This window comes from Balaenoptera ricei, chromosome 1 (assembly GCF_028023285.1).
Source record: "Balaenoptera ricei isolate mBalRic1 chromosome 1, mBalRic1.hap2, whole genome shotgun sequence".
NCBI classification, from domain to species: domain Eukaryota; kingdom Metazoa; phylum Chordata; class Mammalia; order Artiodactyla; family Balaenopteridae; genus Balaenoptera; species Balaenoptera ricei.
This window is the reverse complement of record NC_082639.1, coordinates 99,541,260-99,559,518: the sequence shown is the minus strand read 5'-3', so window position 1 is coordinate 99,559,518 and position 18,259 is coordinate 99,541,260. Positions and strand designations below refer to the sequence as shown.

General features: G+C 40.3%; 1 protein-coding gene across 1 annotated transcript in view; it reads left to right on the top strand.

The window, feature by feature from the left end:
• The first annotated feature begins 207 nt into the window (after positions 1-207).
• The window catches only part of SLC16A1 (solute carrier family 16 member 1), a 37,666-nt gene continuing 19,614 nt past the window's right edge, over positions 208-18,259 (top strand). The window contains exon 1 of the mRNA XM_059928034.1: positions 208-513. The gene's annotated coding sequence lies outside the window, so the exon portion shown is untranslated. The remainder of the gene's footprint in view (positions 514-18,259) is intronic.

Here is an 18,259-nt window from a genome sequence, read left to right as displayed (position 1 = left end):
ACTGAGGGCGAGATCGACGTTGGTGTCCCAGATGCGAGGAGGTCACCCCGAGGTCCTCCGACGGCTGGCCGAAAGGGCGAGTCCCTCACAGCAGTGCGGCAGCGCAGTCGGCGTTGCAGAGCGGGGCGCAGCTTTCGGGTCTTGCCGGGCCGCCGGTCACGTGGCGGGGAGGGGGCGCCAGCGCGCGCGAGAGAGCGAGCGGGCGCGCGCCTGAGAGCTGTGGAGGCGCGAGCCGCGGTTCGGGTGTAAGTGTAGGGGGGAGGGGGCGGCGGCCGGGAGGGCCGACTCCGCCCCCTGTGCGCATGCTCCGGCCCCGGCCAGTTATAAGGCAGCCTCGCGGTCCCTGCTCGACAAAGTGCTGGCGAGCTGCGACGTGACTACCCGGGCGCGTGAGTTCCCCGGCGAGCAGACGAGGCAGCCGGTGAAGGACGCTACCTGGACCCTGGGCCCTGCGGGACTCCAGCCGCGCCGCCGCGTCACGTTCACGCTCGGCGCCGCGAGCCGCGCATAACGGTTAGTTGGTAACTGGCGGCCGCGCGCTCGGCCGGGACCCCGCGGTGCCCTTGCTTCCTCGGCTGGGTCGGAGGGAGCCTCGGGGGAGCGGAGGGCTTGGTCTCCGGGGGAGGGGGCGGGGCGGCCGGGCGGGGGCATCTTGGCCGCAGCAGCCACGTGGCCTCGGAGCGCAGCGTTGGTGAAGGAGACCCTGAGGCGCTGGGGACAGCGGTTCTCCCAGCAGAGCTGCAGCCCCGTTGTCAGGTGCGGGCCACCGGCCTGGTCGAGGAGTTGGGTCGAGGTGTCGGTGACCTTGGGGAAGTCGCTTCCCCTCTAGTCTTAAGTAGGCTGCTCCGGAGATGCTTTTGATCTGGGAAAGGATCGACGTGGGGCCGATTCACGTGGTGCCTCGAGACTGCTGGCGGCTTTCTCCCGGGGTAGGGACTCGGGGCGGGAGTTATTTTGGACTCGTGGCACGCCCGCCCCAACCTCCTCGGCCAGCCAATCCTTGTCCCACCTGGCGACTTGGTGGTAGTGGCCTGAGGGAGCTGCAGTCCCCGCAGCCAAGGCGTGACTGCAGTGTCTGAGAGGACTTTGACGAGGGGACGTTGCAACTGGCAGACGCCCGGAGTGGTGCTGACGGTAACTCTTTGTCATTCAACCTGTAGCTGCAGAACGTCCGCCGCAGCGCCCTCGCTCTGGGGCTTTAAGGCGGCCCTGTCGGGAGGAATCTGAAGCATAGCGTTACACTTGGTCTGATGCACCCTTTTTGTTCCAAATACATCCTTTTTTTCCACGTGCGTTTTAACATTTCATTTATTTGTCATGACTTATTTGGTGCGACAAGCAGTTAGTTGCCAAAACTAGTTTGTAATTAATATTAATCAAAAAAACAAACATTACTCCCCAGAAAACAAACGTTACTACTTTAGTTGAGTTTCCAGTTTGCTTATAAACTAGGCATCTACTGATAACAGTAAAATGTTGACAAGCTACTTTATTTGTCAGAACTAGTTTTGAAATTTTTTTTTCAAAAATTATTCTGGTTTCGAAATAAAATGTGTACACTTCAGTGCCCTGATAAAACAAATGTGGGTATAGTTACTAGAGGAATGTCGTGATAGGGTGAACTCTGAATTGTGAGAGAGTTTGAAAGAGTGTAAGTAGGAATTAGCCATTAATAAGCAGTTTTGATGTCAGCTACCAGACCAGTGAGGTGATGCAGAGAGTATGTATTTTAGTGTAGTTTTTTAGTTAGGCACTAAATATACCTATAAATCCGAGTTTTATACCGTAGGGTATAATTTTGCCTTCAAATTGCCATAGATATAATAAAGAATTTAAGACATCTAGCCCTTAAAACAGGTATTGGGTAAGTATTAAAACAAAAGTTGCCCTTCAGTAATTCAGGGATTAGATAGATGCTGTTCTTTCATTGGATTGCAGTGATCCTTGTTAAAAATGCAAGTTAATGGTCTGGGGAACATTACCTGAGATCTTTATAGCTGAATAGGTTCAAAGGTTTAGTTGTAAGCTTAACGTAATAGGCTATAGCATACCTAAACAGATTAAAAAGGAAAAAGGATCATGCCACCATAGGATGAACCAACTGATCAATGTTTCAATAGTTTACATATTTTTAACCTTTTAAATATTAATGCATATAACTCTGGAAAAGATGGTAATGACCAGCTAGTGAGTTTCCCTTATTTTATAGATTAGTAAATTAAGGTTGGAGAGGGTAAGTGACTTCTCATCTTAGTTCTGGAAACTTTTTAATGGTTGGGTGGAGATTATGTGTCTTTTGACTCCCATTTAGTGAGTTCAGCGCTCCTGTGCGTTCTCTAAAATATAGATATGAATTATCTCATGCCAAAAAACAGTTATTTTGAATAATAACTTCCCAACTTCTTACATCCTTCATTCCCACTATATTTTACATCCACTTCATGATATGCATTCCTATGCAGGATTTAGGTCCCTGTAAATGCCTACATGGCCAATCTCATTTTGTTAGAGGACTAGGGAGATGCGACTTGATTTATTATTGGCTGCCAGGCACTAGGATTCAGAGAGAGCTGGGATTCAGCAATGAACAAGTTCTAGCCCTGTCACTCCCAGAGTTTATGGTGTAACTGGAAAACAAATAATATATATAATTACCAGAACAAGTACTCTTTACAAACAAGTATTGAGTATATGATCGAGGAAGTACAGGTTCCTTTGGGAACAAATACTGTATTATGTAGGTGTGAGAAAACTCCCAATTTAGTATAGAAGCAAAGGTAGGCCTCTCCGAGGAAATGCTATTTAACCCGAGAATTGAAGGATGAATAGGAGCTAGATAGGCCAGGGAGTGATAGTGGAAAGAACATTACAGACATGTACTAAAGCTACAGTCGGAGTACAGGGTACATTAGAAAAACGTAAAGAATTTCACCAAAGCTAAAGCATGAAGAGGGAGCAGAGAGAATGGGGAAAGATGGAGGTAGACAATATCAGATAATGAAAGGCCTTATTAGTCATCTTAAGGAAATAGGGAAGGGACTAGGTAAAAAAAAACTTAAGGAAGTGCTCCTGTCTTGAAGCTAAATGAAGCAGTTTAATGGTTTTAAATGGGGCTCGGAATAGCACGATCAGATTTTGAATTTTAGGAATATCACTCTGGATACAAAGTGGAGAATAGGTTGGAGGGAGGCTGTTGGAGTTTTGTGAGACCACAGTGATGGACAAGATGGACAGTAGTGGGAAGATGGAAGAGAGAGGGGAACAGACAGGAGTCAGTGATAGAGCAGATGTGGGAGACTGGGGAAGCCAGAGAAGTTAAAAATATCTCCCAGGTTTCTAGCTTGAGCCAATGAGTTTATTATTTTTCTCCATTTAACCAATATGGACATTAAGAGGTTGTGTGACTAGCCCAGGGCTGTTCAATTTGTAAGGGTTGGAAACAAGACTCAAATCCATTTTTGTCCTTTCTGTGTTTTTGCTGTTATTGATAGTGATTTTTTCCCTTCTAAATAATTCATTATGGAAAGTTTCAAACCCAATTGAAGTTTCAAACAGCCATCACTGTTTCATCTGTACTCCTACTTACTCCCTGCTGCCCCCTACTGGATTATTGTGAAGCAAAACATTGATATGCATTTCATCTGTAAATATTTCAGTGCATCTCTAGAAGATATGACTCTTAAAAAACCATAACCACAATACCATTATCCCACCTTTAAGCATTAACATCACCAAATAACCAGGCAGTATTCAAATTTTCCTAAATTGTTTCAAAGTAAGTGGTCTGTTTGATTTGGGATCCAAATAAGGTCACACATTACATTTGGTTGGTATGTCTTTTAAACTACAGGTTCCCCTTTTCTCATTTTCCTCGTAAGTTATTTGTTGATGGAACTGGGTTATTTTTTCTGCAGTTTCCCTCATTCTGGATTTTGTTGAATGTCCCTCTGGTATAGATTTAACATGTCCTAGTTTAACATGTTCTCCTATCCCTCATATTTTCTGTAAATTTGTAGCTAGATTGAGGTTGGATTTCTGAGAGGAGGCATGGTGTGGTGGAGAGGGCAAATATAATTCATAGGTGGTGGTGTGTATTTTTCCATCAGGAGGCATATTATGTTTGGTTGTCCCTCATTCTGCTATATTGATGGCCTAGTTCCGTTATTTCATTAGTGGTTTGCAAATGGCAATAATTTAATTGTGCCTTTAATTCTAACATTCCTTCATAATTGATTAGCTAGAATACCTCTATAAAAGAGAGGTAGTTGGAATAGGAAGGACAAGTTAAAAGTTTGTGTGCTTTAATACAATATCATATATGATCACAACACTTTCTTTTTGGAGAAACGTATTTAAATGTATCAAGGTACATCCTCTTTAAAAAGCCAGTACATATTTTGTTAGGTTGTTTTTTAGCACTTGATGTTAATGTTTCGAATAGCTTTTAGTATTTGGGATATTTAGAATTTCTGTTCTTAAATTGGTAGGGATTCTTTTGGTCTTTGTTCTTTCTTGAAGAGCTTATCTGTTCCCATAGCTTTGGGGGAATTTCTGGTAGAATCACTCCCTACCAAATCTAAATCTTTAGCTGTAACCAGATTACAGATTTTAAATTCCTTGAGGACAGGGATTGACTACTCCAGGTAGCCAGACTTAAAATCTGAGTCATTTTAATAGTTCTCCAGTGGGCCCCCCCCAACTCTACCAAATGCAATTAAGTGCCAGCCCCTTCTCCCCTTTGTTGTCTCATGTCCACTCCTTCCCACCCCATTCTACTCCCCTTTTTCATTCTTATTACTGCTACCTAATTTAGGCTGCTGTCATTATTAGATTGGTACAGTGGCCTTTTAAGTTGTACATTACTTATCCTTTAATTTGCCCTGACAAATTTTTCTCCATGCTTTTTTCCTCTAATTTTTTTCTTTTACCTCTCCCTCTCTCTCCTCTCCCTCTTCTCCCTCCTCTTCCTCCTCTTCCCCCTCTTCCCCTTCTTCCCCTTTCCCTTCCCCTTCTTCCCCCCCGCCTCTTTCTCCCTCTCTGTTTTTGGTTGTAGGATCCATTTTATAATGGATTTATGGCAGGAAGACTAGTGTAGGTGACCTGTTTGAGCCATAGTGTCTTGCAGACAAGTGATTAAAAGAGCAATAATGATCTTATAGAAATGGTGATTTCTCTCCTGGGGTCACAGTATACACAATAACTACATGAGTTCACATCCAGGACAGTGTGACTGGCTGCATGGGCTAAGCCATTGAAGACTGCTACTGACCTTTTCTGCGGAAACAGTAGGATCCAGCTCCTTTGGTTGTCCACACTCCCTTATTGCTGATCACAACTACTCATAATGTTGAATCTGATTTGATTACAATGATTTAGTCTTCATATAAAGGAGAAATTCCTCAAAATATACAGGCATTGTAAGCTGCATATTTGATTATTTGTTGAAAAATATTTCTTCCCTGTGATTTTGCTCTTATATAAATCTTCAGAAGATTATTGAGTGAAGGCCTGATGATACTGTTCTGGTGTGTTAAACTATCTTGGATAATAACAGAGCTTAACAGAGCTTTTGTGAATTGCCCTATTGAGCTTTTGAGAATGAAAGCTAAGTTTTTACTTTATTAACTTTCTCTTCTGTTCCCCAATCAGAGGTTTTAACCTGTGATCTGCAGATTGATACTCCATGTTGGATGGAATTCAGGGAGTCTGTGAACTTGGTTGGGGAAAAAAATTACATCCTTTCATTAACCTCTAAGTAAAATTTAGAATTTATTTCAGCTATGAATGCAAGCAACAAACCATAGTAGTATTGGCAGAACCTGTGACTTTGTCACCAATAGAAATCACATATTTTCGTATCATGATACAGCGGCTGCAGCTATCTTGAAATTGTTCAAATTCATCACTACTTCGAAATTACTGTGGTTATTAGACCCACTGCTAGATCTTATCTAATTTCTTACTTTAAAAATCACATTATATGTTTAAAATTACTGTTTCCAAAGGGAGTTCTATTTTAAGGGCCATAACTTAAATAGGATAATGCGTGTCGTCATTGATTTGGGGGATTTTCTTGCCCTCTTTTGGGTGCTTCAGCAAATGTGCTTAAAATTGCTTCAAATCTTGTCTTCAACAGCTCACTATATTAGATTCAGGCCTTTATTTTGCTCAACTGGAGGAACCCCTAAAGATGTTGATGAATCTCAGGTTTGAAATACCTACTCTGTAGGTTAGAAATACACTTACTATTATTATTACACTTGTTATCTATTGTGATTGTGTAATGATGTTATTTGTATTTACTGAATTACCTAGAGAACTACTTACTTGATGTAATAGAGGGAAGAGGAGTGGTTTAACAAATTACCTGTTTCCAGGAAAGTAAAACATTCATTTGAAACTTACGTATTTTTTATATATATATTTGTTTATTTATTTATTTATCTATGGCTGCGTTGGGTCTTCGTTGCTGCGCGCGGGCTTTTTCTCTAGTTGGGGCAAGCGGGGGCTACTCTTCCTTGCCGAGCGCGAGCTTCTCATTGCGGTGGCTTCTCTTGTTGCAGAGCAGGGTCTCTAGGAGTGTGGGCTTCGGTAGTTGTGGCTCGCAGGCTCTAGAGTGCAGGCTCAGTAGTGGCGCAGGGGCTTATTTGCTCCGCGGCATGTGGGATCTTCCTGGACCAGGGCTCGAACCCGTGTCCCCTGCATTGGCAGGCTGATTCTCAACCGCTGCACCACCGGGGAGGCCCCTGAAACTTATGTATTTCTAATAAAGGAACTGATTATTATCTTAACGAGAACACAGATTTATATTGTCAGCAATTAAAAAGGCTATTTAAGTTTAATTACAGTATATTTTGAGGTAATAATGCCGACTTCTTTTTGGTACATCTTTAGTCTCTATTCTTAAAACGCTTTGCAAGTAAACATTTGAGAATGGTGGATAATGCTTTAATTCCAGACAAACAGTACTCAGTTTTTTTTGTTTTGTTTTTAAATTCTATTTATTTGTTTGTTTGTTTGTTTGTTTGTTTATTTATTTACTTATGGCTGTGTTGGGTCTTCGTTTCTGTACGAGGGCTTTCTCTAGTTGCGGCAAGTGGGGGCCACTCTTCATCGCGGTGCGCGGGCCTCTCACTGTCGTGGTCTCTCTTGTTGCGGAGCACAGGCTCCAGACGCACAGGCTCAGCAATTGTGGCTCACGGGCCTAATCGCTCTGCAGCATGTGGGATCTTCCCAGACCAGGGCTCGAACCCGTGTCCCCTGCATTGGCAGGCAGATTCTCAACCACTGCGCCACCAGGGAAGCCCCAGTACTCAGTTTTAATACTTACTCTTTTGTGGTTTGTCTGTTACTAATAAAACAAACAAGAAAACAAAACAATTTAGTTCTTTGAGATAATGAGGGTCAAAGGTAGCGTAATAATGAAGTTCAGGCTCATTCAAAGGATATTTATTAAACCATTATGTGTATAAGAAATTACTAGAAAGGGCTGAAGAAATATATATTTTAAAATATGGTTTGAAACTTTTAGGAAGAGAATTAAGCTTTGAAATGAAATGTCAGCATATTACTATGTTGCCTCTAGTCTTCAAAACTTAAAAGTTTTTCATGTGAAACTAAGTATAGTGTTAATTATTTCTGAGTTCAACTCAGCCTTTTGCAAGAAAAGGAAAAGCTTTCTTTGTTGTTTGTCTTTTAATGAATTGTAATTCTCCCCATCAAGCTTCAGAATACTGGTAGTGAAGTAGATTCTAATAGAAATACCACCAATTATATTCAAGTATTGATTTATATTCAAAGTAACATAAATGACACAGTTTTGACATCACATCTATTTTAATTCAGCCTATTATATTTTTTCTTTAGATTTTGGAAGAGGGTAGGTCATGTATTAATGAATTGAAATGGTAGGTCATATATTAAATTGAAATGGCCCACTTAGATCTTGATTTGTTGAATATCTATTTGCATTGCTGTAGAAAACAACATATACAGGTATTCCAAAATATAGCCTGGAATTCTGCCAAGCAAAACCTGCTTTTGGAGGACACAGCCTCCAACTTCCCTTTCTTCATTCACTACTACTCACATTCTTATGTTTTATATAAGTTTGAAATGGTTTTACATTTGGAAACTCTTGCCCAAGCAAGAAATAAATTAACATGTGAAAGGGAACAGGACTTGGTCTCAACATGGACAATAGCTAGTTTTTTAATCTGCTAGAATCAGGCAAAAATGAAGCATTAAAGAAGGCAAAATCTGCTGGTGTAGTAATAACTCAGAAAGTGAGACTGATCAGATAAGTTCTGTGCCAAAAGTTGTATTCCATAATTTTTTTCTTTTATTAAAACAAAACAAAACAAAATACCTTTCTGCCTGTGTTTCTTAGAGTTCCAGAAAGTGTAACATCACTGGAGGGTTTTTTCTGGTTTCATGTTTTTCCACACTTCTCAAAAACTGGGAGAGTCAGATTCTTTGAATCCTAACATTTGGTCATGGGGGAGGGGTTAGTTGGTTGTTACTTTTTTTTGGCCTCCCCGCACAGCTTGTGGGATCATAGTTCCCTGACCAGGGATCGAACCCCGGCCCACTGCAGTGAAAGCATGGGGTCCTTGCCAAGGGACTGTCAGGGAATTCCCTAGCTTGTTGTTGTTGTTGTTGAAACAATACAATAGTCTCTGTCCTTAATTCATGATCTAAAAGCACACACCTAAGCTAATTAGGGAAATAGTTACTTACAAAGGAAGAAAGAAGTATACAACTTATTATCTTAAGAGTTTTCAGAATGCTACCCAAGAAGCATTGAGCTAAAATGTCATGGAAGGGATTAATTCCATGTGGCAAGGTATATTCAGAAAAACAGTAGTGATATTGGTGGGCTAGAACAGAATCTTAGCATTAGATAAATTTCTAATTATGGTATTGTTAGTTAATGAAAAAATAATTTCATTTTTGCAAATTACTAAATGCTTGTGTCATATCAATATGTGGATTTGGAAGAAAATTATACTGTTTTTGCTTTTGTTAGTTTCTGAATTAATCTTTAACACTAAGGTATCCTAAAGCATTGGTGCCTCTTATAAGTATACAGTTGTGTCTGATGTAATAAAGAATTGGTTCTACTAACTTGTCTTAAAGCTTTGATAAAAACAACTATACTCCAATTTTTAAAAAAAGCTTTGAAATATCCATAGAAGTTATTTTCTTTTTTTTTAATGAGCGAACAACTTTGTTTGTCTATTTAGGCCGCATAGCACGGCTTGTGGGATCTTAGTTCCCCGACCAGGGATTGAACCCGGGCCACGGGCCACGGAAGTGAAAGCACCTAGTCCTAACCACTGGACCACCAGGGAATTCCCCCATGGAAGTTATTTTCTAATCTTTGGACATCTTCATTTGCCTCCTTATCCCCATATGCAAGCCCCAGTATTAAAGAGCACTTTAACTTGATCTCATGGTTTTTGTTTTAATTACGCTGCTATTTCCTAAAATGTATTATAGATGTACAGTACTTTAGCTTCTCTGTTGTGTGACTTTGAGGGTGGCATAAGTGCCTAACCACACACATTGAGGTGGGATAGTGCCCTGGAAGTTAGGGATTTGCAGTGAAAAGTAAAAATGAATTTGCCACTTCTTTGACTAGGTGTCCACCTTTTACCCAAGGATTTTAATTAATGCTCAGCCCTAAATAATCCACAGACTTGTTATATTGGAGTATTAGCTGCTTTTTAATGTAGAAAAAAATGTAATGTTATTGTCTGTCTTAAAATAAACCTTACCATTGTTGACATACACTGTTCTCAGAGTTCTGAATATTGGTATGATTCTTAGTTTAAAGTGTTTTTGCCACAAAATACAATGAAAGAGGAAAAATAGGCTCTTTTTATTTTTTATAATATGAATCAAAAGCCTTTGAATTTTGCAGAAATTCCATATCTAAAAATCTGTCCTAAATTTCTAGTTCACCGCAGTAGCTTTTTTTTTTTTGTTTTTTTGATGTGGACCATTTTTAAAGTCTTTATTGAATTTGTTACAGTATTGCTTCCGTTTTATGTTTTGGTTTTTGACCGCGAGGCATGTGGGATCTTAGCTCCCTGACCAGGGATTGAACCCACACCCCCCTGCATTGGAAGGCAAAGTCTGAACCACTGGACTGCCAAGGAAGTCCCACCATGGTAGTTTTTATAGAAGAAAAAAAAGTAATAACCCATATGTGCAACAATAGGCGATTTTTTTTCTTTTTTTTTTAAAGTATGGTACATCCATAGAGTATTTAGCAAATAGTTCATCTCTCTTCAAGGGTAGTATGTATAATTTCTTGTAATGTTGGTTGGATTTACCCTGAATGATAAGGGAGATTCAAACTGTTGGAAGTTTACAAAATCAAGTTTACATTTTTTTTTGTAAGTTCTTCATATGCCATTTGATCAGAGTCATGCATTTTAAAACTGCTGAGTGTTTGCCTAACCAGTGAGAGTAGTTATATTTCTCCTTTTAAACTGCACACCTCAGATTGGGACTCAAACCCGATCGTACCTCTCAGCTGGGACTTGAACCCACAAGCTCTGGCTCAGGAGAGTACTCAAATCCAGTCTCTCAGCTGAAACCACACACCTGGTCCCAGGACTTAATGAAGCTGAGGTTCTTTATGTCTCAGTGCAGAAGGAATTCAGCGAGAGGCAAAGCAATAGGCAAGAAGTAGATTTATTAAATATAGAATGCTTGGAAGGACACAAGCAGACAGGCGAGAGGCTCTGCTCCAGAACTAAGTGGGAAAGCAGGTTTATTTAAGGAAATACACATTCCGTAGACAGAGTGTGGGCCATCTCAGAAGGTGAGAAGCCCTGGGAGACACACATTCCATAGACAGAATGTGGTCCATCTCAAAAGGCAAGAGCAGCCCTGGGAGATACACACTCTACAACACACTCCACAGACTGGGCCATCTCAGAAGATGAGAGCAGCACTGGGTTATGGGGTTGTTAGTTTTTATGGGCTGGGTAATGTCATAGGCTAACCAGTGGGAGGATTATTCCAATTATTTGGGTGAGAAGGAGCAGGGATTTCCAGGAATTGGGCCACTGCCCATTTTTTGGCCTTTTATGGTCGGCCTCGGAACTGTCATGGTGCCTGTGGGTGTGTCATGTAGCTTGTGCTAATGTGTTACAGTGAGCGTATAATGATGCTCCAGGTCCACTGAAAGTTGAATCTTCCGCCATCTTGGGCCTAATCAGTTTTTGTCCTGAATGGCTATGACATTCTTTTAAAAGTTGTGCCCTGGGAATTCCCTGGTGGTCCAGTGGTTAGGACTCGGGGCTTTCACTGCTAGTACCCAGGTTTCATCCTTGGTCAGGAAACTTAGATCTTACAGCAAAAAAGGTTGTGCCCTGCCACCTTCCCTCCTGTCTCATTTTCATTAGTACCTTCTGCTTGTTTGTGGGGTTTTTTTTTTTAATTTGTTTTTTGTTTTCTTCATTTTATTCAATTTCAAAATGGAAAAGAAGGAGTTTTCCTAGACCTTGAATCATGTGATTTACCTTGGGGCAAGTGGTTCTGAAAGCCATGAAGCTGGACTAAGGCCAGTTATAAAGAGCAGTAAATTAGCTACTTCAGCACCAATAGCTTCAGTAAATCAGCCTTTCTGGATTTGAATGTGTCCATGTGAGTTTTTTTTTTAATTAATTTATTTATTTTTGGCTGCATTGGGTCTGCGTTGCTATGCTCGGGCTTTCTCTAGTTGCGGCGACCGGGGACTACTCTTCGTTGTGGTGCGCAGGCTTCTCATTGCGGGTGGCTTCTCTGTTACAGAGCATGGGCTCTAGGTGCGCGGGCTTCAGAAATTTTGGCTCACGGGCTCAGTAGTTGTGGCACGTGAGCTCTAGAGCGCAGGCTCAGTAGTTGTGGTGCACGGGCTTAGTTGCTCCGCGGCATGTGGGATATTCCCGGACCAAGGCTCGAACCTGTGTCCCCTGTGTTGGCAGATGGATTCCTAACCACGGCGCCACCAGGGAAGTACCTCCATGTGAATTTGAAACCTAAAACTGGTTTACACTTAGTAACAAATTCTTTTCAGATGATTGATTTTAGATGCTTTCTGCTTCTTTTAAGTTCACGTACTGGCCATTGTCATTTTAGGAAATGACAGTGGCTTTGTTTTAAATATTGATGGAGAAAAGTGTAGAGAACATAATGAATACTATTTCCAGGGGCTTTTCTAACTATTCTGGAGTAGGGGCAGAGCATGAGGGGTAGGGAGCTCAACTTTGGTTTTCCAGATGTTTACTTGCACAATTCCTGAGAGTTATGAGAAAGGGAGAGAAACCAGAAAATCTAGAAGGTGGTTCTTGTCACCACCATCATTGCTAAGAAAAGTTAGGGTTATTTATTGTTTCCCATTGTTCTTTACCCTATCACTTTTTTTCTTTTGACAGTCACTGTACCTCCTTTAATTCTTTTTTAAAAAATATCTTTATTGGAGTATAATTGCTTTACAATGTTGTGTTAGTTTCTGCTGTACAACAAAGTGAATTAGCTATATGTATACAATATATCCCCATATCCCCTCCCTCTTGAGCCTCCCTCCCACCCTCCCTGTCCCAGCCCTCTAAGTCACAAAGCACCAAGCTGATCTTCCCTGTGCTATGCAGCAGCTTCCCACTAGCTATCTATTTTACATTTGGTAGTGACAAAGGAGGCAAGAATATACAGTGGAGAAAAGACAGCCTCTTCAACAAGTGGTGCTGGGAAAACTGGACAGCTACATGTAAAAGAATGAAATTAGAACACTCCCTAACACCATACACAGAAACAAACTCAAAATGGATTAAAGACCTAAATGTAAGGCCAGACACTGTAATACTCTTAGAGGAAAACACAGGCACAGCACTATGACATAAATCACAGCAAGATCCTTTTTGACCCACCTCCTAGAGTACTGGAAATAAAATCAAAAATAAACAAATGGGACCTAGTGAAACTTAAAAGCTTTTGCACAGCAAAGGAAACCATAAAAAAGACAACCCTCAGAATGGGAGAAAATATTTGCAAACAAAGCAACTGACAAAGGATTAATTTCCAAAATATACAAGCAGGTCATGCAGCTCAACATCAAAAAACAAACAACCCAATCCAAAAATTGGCGGAAGACCTAAACAGACATTTCTCCAAAGTAGACATACAGATTGCCAACAAACACATGAAAGGATGCTCAACATCACTAATCATTAGAGAAATGCAAATCAAAATTACAATGAGGTATCATCTCACACCGGTCAGAATGGCCATCATCAAAAAATCTACAAACAATAAATGCTGGAGAGGGTGTGGAGAAAAGGGAACCCTCCTGCACTGTTGGTGGGAATGTAAATTGATACAGCCACTATGGGGAACAGTATGGAGCTTCCTTAAAAAACTAAAAGTAGAACCACCATATGACCCAGCAATCCCACTACTGGGCAAATATACCCTGAGAAAACCGTAATTCAAAAAGATACATATACCACAATGTTCATTGCAGCAGTATTTACAATAGCCAGAACATGGAAGCAACCTAAGTGTCCACTGACAGATGAATAGATAAAGAAGATGTGGCACATATATACAGTGGAATATTACTCAGCCATAGAAAGGAACAAAATTGACTTATTTGTAATGAGGTGGATGGACTTAGAGTCTGTCATACGGAGTGAAGTAAGTCAGAAAGAGAAAAACAAATACCATATGCTAACGCACATATATGGAATCTAAAAAAACGGTACTGGTGAACCTAGTGGCAGGACAGGAATAAAGACGCAGACGTAGAGAACGGACTTGAGGACACAGTGGGGGAAGGGGAAGCTGGGACTAAGAGAATAGCATTGACATATATACCCTATCACTTTTTTAAAAAATCTTCCTGTCGCTTTCAGGCAAACACAAGAGAGTCATAAAATAATAGCTAAGCTAATAGGAAGGCTACTGTGCACATTGTAAGGTTTAAAATATTAAACTTTAATCTCTTTTAGCCTCTGGACTTGAGTATTCCTTCTTCTCAATGGGGCTCTGAATACTGCGCCAGGGGGCCTGCTCACATAAATTTACTTTCTGAATGAGCCCTTTTGTTTATAGCTGAGATTTGGTCAGTTTGAAAGAAAATAGTGTGTTTAGATAATGATATTACACACTTTCTATTAGGTACCATCAGAATTTTTAAGTTAGGAAGTACAGCCATTGGTTGGATGGTGGCAGAACTGTGTTGAATCCACATCTGGTTTTTTGAAGTGTTCTTTTGAAATTTGGATACTCTTCTTATACTTCTTATTTCCTAATGAATCTTTTTAAAGCTTCTTGAAGTTTTAAATCTTAAGTTTTATACTATGGAATAGGGTATTATTAACTTGATAAGGCAAGTTTTAGAGACTAAAAATTGTAACTGCTGTAACTAACTGGGACAAATCATAGCTGGCAGCGAAGCTCAAAGTTTAATCACGTCCAGCACGTATTAGCCGTTGGAGTCAGAGCTTGATGTGTTAAGCAGCTCTACCGTCTGTGTGTGGGTGTCCCCCTCTGTGTGTGCAAACATTCTGAGGCAAAGTAATCCTTTTAGTGGTTCTTTGATTGAAAAATTTCAAGTGCTTTTCTCTTTTTTCATAATTAGATGAAGGAAAAACTCAAAATTAATGCCCGGAGCCGTTCTGTTTAACATAATTTTAGAATCCAGACTGTTCCCTTCAGCAGAACTGAGCTGTTAAATAGCTTTTATTTATATTCATTCCAGTAGAAATTTAAGGAAGCTTCAACATGTAAATATTTTTGTCCCACCTGAATCATAGGTAAGTGAAATGCCCTAGGATGAGGTCTTTACTCTTTCACCTGGGTTATATTTTTAATGGAATTATTTGCCAGATTCTCAGATTCAGATACCCTTAACTAAAAATCATCTCTCCTGAGAATAGAGGCCTGAGATCTTCTGCTTCTCCTTTTCTAATTTGCTTTATCCAAAAGCCCTTAGATCCACTACACAAGGAAAGTGTAGCTCTCATTTATCCCAGTTCTTACTGTGGTTCACTGCCACAGGCTGTAAAAATCTCTGGGGCCCCCAAAGAAGGGAACATTCCAGAATACATAGTCCCAGAGAGAAAGAGTCTCGTGACAGGGCTTAAGCAGAAATATTGGAAGAGGCAGGACCTTATTCCATCTGGACAACCCACATCCAGTTGGAGTCTCAGAGGAGTGGAAAGAGGGAATGGTGAAGAAGCAGTATTTGAATATATGGTGGCTGAGAGTTTTTCAAAATTGATGGGAATTCTGTTTTGTCGGTGTGATTATCTGTTAGTTTTATAATCTGTATTTTCTCAATAGTGTTTTTTTAAGATTTTTCTCTGGCTTGTTAGATTTCCTTAAACTGTAGGTTCATGTTATTCATGAAGTCTGGAATATACTTAGCCATTAACTCTTGAAAATTGTCTCTTCCCTACTTTCTCTATTCTCTTCTTCCAAAGTCCCATTAGATGTTTGCCAGATCCTCCCATTCTAAACTCCATGTTTCTAAACCTTTCTCATAGCTTCAGAATAAAGGTCTCCCTGAATTTTATTTTCTTCAAACCCATCCTCCAGTTCATTGTGTTTCTTCCCAGCTATGTTCAGTCTGCTTGTTAACCTATTAATTTTGTTGAATATACTTTTCATTTCCAGAAGTTCTGTTTCAAATTAACTAGTCTTTTTATAGTATTTTGTGTGTGTGTGTGTTTTCTTTTAATGCGTTATTTCATGCTTTTAATCATTTTAAGTATCCGTATCCAATGTCTATAGTTCTGGCTGTGTTGGATTGCTTTTACTTCACTCATGGTTAATTGATTCTTGGTGTGTTTTGAAAATTTAGATTGTCAGCTTATACTTGGCAGAGCTTTGTCTGTGGGAAATCTTTGCTAGCAAAATCAAACATAATATATCTCTGGAAGAACAATGGAGGTTTCCCACAGATGTTCCCGTGCCAAGCATAAGCTCACACAGGCCTGTAGTTGTGAATTCTCAGAAGAGAGTCTTCTCTCCTCTTCTTTGTCCTCTTCCTTTTCCTATTCTTTCTTTTAACCATCCAGATAGGCAAGACAGAGGAATTTGCCTGCCATCTTCTTTTCCTTCTGTATTATCTCCCTGTGCCACCAGAGTTTATCCTCCTTGCCACTGTCCTTGATTATATTTTTTGTTTTGATCAGCTGTATTGAGGTATGATTCACATACAATAAAATGTGCCAATTTAAGATGTACAATTTGATGAATAATTACTGCCACAACCATAATAATAGAGCATTTCCATGACCAAAATCAAGTTCTCTTGAAACCCCTTTGCAGCCTCCTCTCTCCAACCCCCGATCTGTTTTCTAGTACTATAATTTTGCCTTTCCTAGAACTTAATGTAGGCTCATGTCTAGCTTTTTTTCACTTAACATAACGCATTTGTGATTTATCCATGTTCTTGCATGTGTTGGTAGTTGGTTCCTTTTTATTGCTGAGTAATGTTCCATTGTATGGCTATACCATGATTTGTTTATCCATTCACTTGTTTATGGACATTTGGGTTTTCAGTTTGGGCCATTATGAATAAAGCTACTAGAGAATTCTTATATACATCTTTGTGAAGATCTATATTTTCATTTCTCTTGGATAATACCTAGAAATGACTGGGTCACATGTTAAATGTATATTTAACTTCATAAGGAGCTGCCAAAATGTTTTCCAACTTGGCTGTATCATTTTGATTTACCACCAGCAATATAGAAGTTCTGTTTGCTTCATATCCTTACCTAGTCTTGGTATTATCAGTCTGAAATTTGGTCATTTTAGTAGAGATATATTAGTATCTCTATTAGGATTTTAATTTATATTTCACAAACGAATAACAATTTTTAGCATTTTTTCATGTACCTCTTAGGTAAAGTATCTTTTCAAATCTTTTGCACATTTTTTAATTCTGTTGTTTGTCTTTTTGCTATTAAGCCATAAAAGTTCTTTTCATATTCTGGACATGTCTTTTCTTGGATATATGATTTGTATATATTTTCTCCCAATCTGTAGCTTGAAATTCAATTTATAAACTTTGTGTGTGTGTGTGGCTGTGTTGGGTCTTTGTTGCTGCACACAGGTGTTCTCTAGTTGTGGCTAGCGGGGGCTACTCTTCATTGCAGTGTGCGGGCTTCTCATTGCGGTGGCTTCTCTTGTTGCGGAGCACGGGCTGTAGGCAGGCGGGCTTCAGTAGTTGTGGCGCACACGCTCTAGAGCGCAGGCTCAGTAGCTGTGGTGCACGGGCTTAGTTGCTCTGCGGCATGCGGGATCTTCCAGGACCAGGGCTCAAGCCCGTGTCCCCTGCATTGGCAGGTGGATTCTTAACCACTGTGCCACCAGGGAAACCCCAATTTATAAACTTTTTTTTTTTTTTTAATTATTATTTTTGGCTGTGTTGGGTTTTCGTTTCTGTGCGAGGGCTTTCTCTAGTTGTGGCAAGCGGGGGCCACTCTTCATCACGGTGCGCGGGCCTCTAACTATCGTGGCCTCTCTTGTTGCGGAGCACAGGCTCCAGACGCGCAGGCTTAGTAGTTGTGGCTCACGGGCCTAGTTGCTCCGTGGCATGTAGGATCTTCCCAGACCAGGGCTCAAACCCGTGTCCCCTGCATTGGCAGGCAGATTCTCAACCACTGCGCCACCAGGGAAGCCCTAAACTTTTTAATTAAAATGTTGCCATGTGCCTTCAGAAATCTTTGCCTAAATTTTGATTTTTTCATATCATAGGGGTGGGTTATCTATTTAGTTGTTTAATTTCTCAGTAATATTTTGTAGTTTTCAGTGTACACATCTTATATATAGTTTATCAGATTTACCCCTGTTCAGTTTTTTGGTCCTGTTGTAAATGTTTTGTTCGGTTTTTTTTTCTTATTTCAAATTCTGATTGTTCTTTGCTGGCTTATAGAGTTGATTTCTATTTATTGGTCTTGTATCCTGAGATCTAGTTAAGTTCATTTTTAGTTCTAGTACTTTTTTTTGTATATTCCTTAGAATTACCTACATAGACAATTATGTCTTCTGTGAATGAAGACAGCTTTACTTCTTCCTTTCTAATCTTTATGCCTTTTATTTCTTTTTCTTGCCTGCACAAACTGACTAGAACCTTTAGTACAATGTTGAGTAGAAGCGATGAAACCTATATCCTTGCCTTTAGGGAAACTTCCTTTGGGACTGTCTTCTTCCTACCCCTAGAATGTCCATTGTCTTAAGTCATATTTGAAGT